This window comes from Taudactylus pleione, unplaced genomic scaffold (genome assembly GCF_031769625.1).
Source record: "Taudactylus pleione unplaced genomic scaffold, aTauple2 ptg000201l, whole genome shotgun sequence".
In the NCBI taxonomy this organism is placed as follows: Eukaryota; Metazoa; Chordata; class Amphibia; order Anura; family Myobatrachidae; genus Taudactylus; species Taudactylus pleione.
In genome coordinates this window covers 8,450,364-8,456,363 of record NW_028284603.1, presented here as the reverse complement: position 1 = coordinate 8,456,363, position 6,000 = coordinate 8,450,364, and the positions used below count along the sequence as shown (strand labels likewise).

General features: G+C 42.6%; 1 protein-coding gene across 7 annotated transcripts in view; it reads left to right on the top strand.

The window, feature by feature from the left end:
* The first annotated feature begins 767 nt into the window (after window positions 1–767).
* SERTAD2 (SERTA domain containing 2) overlaps window positions 768–6,000 on the top strand; it is an 86,354-nt gene continuing 81,121 nt past the window's right edge. For 3 of the 7 annotated variants that reach the window (XM_088477242.1, XM_088477236.1, XM_088477237.1), the window contains exon 1: window positions 973–1,332. The gene's annotated coding sequence lies outside the window, so the exon portion shown is untranslated. The other 4 variants (XM_088477240.1, XM_088477238.1, XM_088477241.1 and 1 more) reach the window with 4 other exon arrangements.

Below are 6,000 nucleotides of genomic sequence, written 5' to 3'. Positions count from 1 at the left end.
TGTAATACACGGAGAACCTACAGGACAGAGGTTGCCAGTGTTTGTGTGTAAATATATAATAGCACATGCACTGTGTGTGTATGAATATATATATATATATATATATATATATATATATATATATATATATTGCTCTGCTTGTCACCTTACAGATGCTGCATATCTATATATACATTATTGGGTATCCTAACTTCTTTAAATGAAAAGCCTATAAACTGTATGTGTATATAGCATGTTTTATCCTTTATTTGAATTGAATAGCTGTTCTGGAGTTGAGCCTGTACATAGAGTAGGAAAGTGGGTTGTGTAAGGTCACACACTCCCATACTGCAGACTGCTAGCACACCTGGCGGATCCTTATTACAGCAGCCACAGGAACATCCCTTCAGGAACAGCCTTTCCACACTGATTTAATATATGTAGCTGACAAGCAAAAGTCACTTTCTCATTAAAATGGGTATTCTTTTCAGCCTGTGACAGTGATGGGGTATAATGAGGACACTGTGCATTGGGCTATGAAGCTGCACCTTAAAAAAACAAAAAAAGAATAATGTAAGAAAAATGAAACTCTGCCTTTCTGCTGCTGAATAACGGGAGCAGCAGTCGGCGAGAAGTTGATAGAGCAAAAATAAACCTCTCTATTTCTCCTTCCCCTGCTCCCCTCCCCTCACACATTGCACCAGAACAGGGAGAGTGAGATGTGACAGGTCAGCATGGAGTGTGCACCTCTGGATGCAGCAGCAGCAGCACTCACTCCCTTGCAGCAGATTTGCATTAACATATCTTCATCTCTTGGGACAAAGACCCATGTAAGTGATATGTGAAGAGGGCCTCCCAGCTCAGTGCAATTGGCCATTCCCTCCAAGTGGGGCATGTGCTATATGTTGTGTTTGCTGCTGGTTGTACTTTCTAGCTAGCCTTATAGTCTGGAGCTGCAGAACAGAGGCTGGGAGGAGGAGGGGGGAAGGGAGGAAGCACAGAAAGAAGGGAGGGTGAGGAGACAGAGAGAGAGGAGGGAGTTCTGCTAGGGACATAGGAGGAGCTTTGACGTGAGCTACAGGGCAAGGAGCCTGCAAGAGCAGCTTTACTTCACGTCATATTGTTTCATGGCAAGTGCTGGGAGCACAGGCAGCAGCCTCGCAGCCAGTGGCTCCTTCTCCTCTCTCTCCCCACCTCCTCCTCCTCCTCCTCCATTGTATAATGCTTCTCGTCTCCAGCCAGCAAAAAGCACTGGCTTAATCGTGCAGCCCGACCGACATATGGATCTGGTGCTAGATTAGGGGAAGAGGGGACAATCCTGATGCTTTAGGACCTCAGGTGAAACTGCATGTGGTAAGTCCAACTAATGTCACCTCATTTTTTCTTAATTGTTTTCTGTGAGATGGGGACTAAGACTTTTTTAAATTTTTTTTTTATTTCATGTAACATTTTGTGTGTGATGAATGACAGGGATATATATATATAAATTATAGTGTGTGCTGCTGGCATAGAGGGTGCGCTGGTGAATGGGTAAAGTTCCATCACTTGCAGGAATTGCTGCATAGAATTTGAGTTGTTACAACTGCTGGGTGAGCTGCACACTCATTGGTGACAGCTCTCCTGTGCTGGCTTCCTGCAGAGTGTTGTGTGTCACTCCTGCCATGGGTAGAACACATCTTATTTCACAGGAAATCAGCGTTGTGATAATCTAAGTCACCTGCACTACAGACACTGTTGGTGCCACATTCCTAATGGACAGTTATTGCAGAAAGAAGAAAATGGGGAGGGGGAAGAGTTGTGCAGTTGTTGTTGTCAGATGACACTATTTGTGATAGTTGTGTGACCATGGCAGGGTCCTTGCTGCTACCCACTGGCTACTTTGGGCACTTCCCTGGAGTTTCAGCCCAATTTCTGCCTTCTAGTTGCTGCCTCTGTCAGATCTGTAGGAACAGGAACTGTGTGGACTGCTTGGAAACTTTACTTTCTGTTTGTAACTTGTGTATTTAAAAAAAAAAAAAAAACAAGCTATTTTGCTGAATGTGTGTCCGGGACAGTTTAGTGGGGGCAGGGAGGGGGATTGGTTGTAGGAAAAATGTTGGTAGGGAGGGTAGTTGGCCTGTCATTGGGATTGCAGGGTGGTGACAGCAAGGGTTAATGCAGCTTTTTCAACATCAGTTTTGCACTGTGCAACTGTATTGTATGCACAGGGGTTAATGTGACTCTTAAGCGTACACCTTCACAATCTAAATGCTGTATATTACTATACTGTTGTCCTGATTTTTTTTTTTTTTTTTAAAGTATTTCTTCCATCTCCAAGCTATCAGATGAGGAAAATACCCTTCCCCGGAATGGCAGGAAAGCCCATCCTCACAGTGCTGCTTTTTTATGTCATGTTTGGAGGCTCAGGCAGACCAGCTCTGGGTATCTTGCAGCTGTAGACAGATGGCCAGAAATCCACAATGTGTTCCTGGACCTTTTGTCTCCGGTAAAGATTCTCTAGACAATCACAAGCGTGTAGCCTTCCACAGTATGGCCCAGTGTCTTGGTGATTAGTCAGAAAGCCTCCCCGTCACCCCAGTGTCTAGATGGTTGAAGACTAGGACAGGTGGGAATGTTTAGCTTGACAGCCACAATGTTTGTGTTTTCCCATACTTTGTTAAATGTATTTACACTGTTTTATTAATAGCTCTAGAAAGGGCTTTTCTGGTTTGTAGCATGTACACATGCATTAAGATTGCTCAGCATTTTTGCAGTGGACTAAACATGTTTTTCTTCTTTATCTCTTTTAACTGTACTTTAATTCCTTACATCCTTTCCTCTCGCAGTAAAGTCCCCTTTGCTTGTTGCCACAGGACAATGTTATAATAATAGAGACTTTTAATTTAGTAATTGTTTCCTGAAAGATTCTACTAGTTCATCAGTACAGTAACTTGTAAAAAGCTATTCACTGCAGATTGCCCCGGTATGGTCCCTATATCTGTAAATATATGTTGGGTTAGTCTTTTAAAATATTCTTATTTTGCTTAAATCATTTGTAGAAATTATTTGTTTATGTCTATGAGAGATTCAATTCATACAGCTGCTGTGTACAATTTTCCTTACCTTAAGTGTGTCCCACCCTCCTATATGACTACTGTTTTTGACCTATGGGTAACCAAAAAGGTTTGGTTGATATTGAGCGTTGCATGCATGGCTCAGTGTTATAGCTACTGTGTGTCACAGTTATCCAAGAAATGTCCTGGATTTTGGCACTGGGAGCTCAAACAATGCTTGTTTTCTATGATAAGGACTTCTAATGAACCTGCATAGGGAATAGACACTTTTTGTCCTCACGGTTCTCTCAAGAATTTAAGATGTAGTTGTTTAATTCTATCCGTGTTGCATGCTTCTCTTTATTTGCTAAATATACTTCATCTTGTGAGTGCCTATATCGGTGAAAAGCAACCTGAAGCACTCTAACCTGCAAAAAGGGCCACACATTAATCTTAATCTCCGTAATAAGGTAAAAGCATATACTTTGTGTTCATTCTAGTACCCTGCACCTGTCACAATCCGTGCAGTTCCTCTTTCCTGCCTGGGTTGTCGCACTCTGCTGTTTCTAGCATACTCAGCTGATACAACAAACTTCTGATATACAGACCAGTGTATGCTAGAAGCACCAGAGCAGAGAGAGACACCCCAGGCAGGAAAGAAGAGCTGCACAGGTGCAGGATGCTAGAATGAAGTGTGTGTATATGTATATGTATATATATATATATATATATATATATATATATATATATATATATATATTAGTGTGTGTGTGTCAGACTTCCGATACCGACATCTGCCGATAAGTATTCTAACTGTACCCCTAAACATAACCTCCCTCCCCCCGCAGGCTAAACCTCACCCCACTACTTACCGTCAAGATGCTGGCGCCAGGATTCTGAGTGGTGTCGACATTCCGGTGCCGGCATTCTGAAGGCTAGAATCCAAACCGCAGGGATTTAACCTATATCCCATATGTGTAATAAAAGAAAGATGTAATAACCCCATCAGACATGTTACAATTTATTTAAAAAAAATCTGACCATATAGTAGGAAGGAGCTGTGGGGGCTGTACATGAAGGCTCAGTGGGGTACCTGTTGTCACTCACTCTCTTTAATGTGTCTTGTCTTTTGCTAAACTGCAAATAAGCCCCTCTGTGTAATGCTGACATTCAAAATGAATCCAGTTTTTCAGTATACTATCTGCACCTCATATTATAAGTAGGCAGGATGTTTTCTAGTACTCTGATCCTCCTTTGAGATCATTGTTGCTTAGGAAGATTCAGCAGTGCCATATTTGTGGTCTATGCAAAATTTGGACAGTATTTCAAAAACAGCTGGGTTGGCAAAGAAACCTCTTCATCGTTCGAATGAAGAACTCACAAAGTAGCATCGAACATATGCATCATGGTTTGGAGAGTAGACTGTGCCTTGTGCAAATCTGAATTCTGTAGCCCTTATAATTATCTAAAGAAAAGCGTGTATTGGCTGTGCTATTGATTCATACAAGTTAGTACTTTACATGCGTGAGCTGATTGAATGTGAAGTATTGATTATACATATTTAGAAGTTTCAAAAGTAGTTCAACAAGCTTATATTTCAAATCTGAGTGCTTCGTGCTTGGTCAAGTGCTTGGCTTAAAGGACAATAATTGTGTTCACTCACTGTATAGAGCACAGACCACGGGGACTGTTCAGCTAGTGACTTAAACTGATCATAAGCCACTACAAGCCATAACAATGCAGCATGCATATCTTGTTTTGTTTCCTACTGGTGAGAGGCCAGTGATCAGTTCCTAGAAGGCGCAGCTAAGATACAAGTTGTTGATGTAGGAAGACTAAACTTACCACTTGTATGACTTGTACTTGGAAAATACATGAGATATTTCGGGCCACTGCACTAGGGTTTGGAACCACACCGTGACTTAGCTGAGATGTCAGGGCTATATTCAGCTGTGATGATCTGTAACAGCCTCTAGGAAGCTGCGAGATTCTGCTATCCTGTTTAAAAGGAAGTGATGTCCCTCCATAGGAGCAGGCAATGTTAACTGATTGAGTAGTCAATCTACCAAAATTCTAATGGGATCTTTCAGTAAACTGTATATTATTTGTATAACGCATGTAATTTTACACCTCGCTGTATGCAAAATTTTTCGAGACACGATTTATTTGCCCAACCAAGTTTACAATCTAATTTTTGTTGCCTGGTACACAAAATTTATTTGTCCAAGGACACGAGGAGCCGACTTTGGAATCCCAACGGGGTTCTTCAGTGCTGTGCAGTTTAGCACTCCAGGCGGATTTGCTTTAAAATAAAAATGTATTTTTTGGAGTAAGTAATAACCCTGTTAGAGGCGACACATAGGGGGTGATTCAATTCAGCACATTGGTGAATAGTACCCGGGAAGGAATTCCCGGAGCTTGTTCAATTGATTGCGCTGTTAAGTCCGACTAGAACCACTTAAGTTGGAGAATTTCGGTTACTGCAGCTTAAGCTAGGTGTTTAGTCACTGTAACCGGCATTCTCCAACTAAAGTGCCAGCCGTGAGGCTGTTAGTACTGCACTAAACCAGAAAACAGCATTGCGGCCGACACTTAAGCCAGATTTCTGATTGCACCTCAGGAGAGTGCGAACAGAAATCCTCTAGTCGAACTTAGCAGCGGTCAATTGAATAGCTCAGGGAACTCCCTCCCGGAGCTATACACATCGCGCTGAATTGAATCACCCCCATAGGGGGTGATGCAAATGTTTTTGGGCGACCAAATGCAATGGACCCCCAATGGAGCTCCAATCGGGGCACCAGTGCTGTGCCGCGCCTAAAAGCACGGGGTTTAGACGACTTATCACACATTTCTGCTCGCCACCCTGGGAGGCTGCGAGGAGAAATGTGTGCAGCCGCAGCTATGTGCGCCCGCATGGAGCAACAATTGAACTGCTCCGACGGGCACCCAAAAGAAATAGCCGCCGCTAAAACATTTGAATCGACCCCGT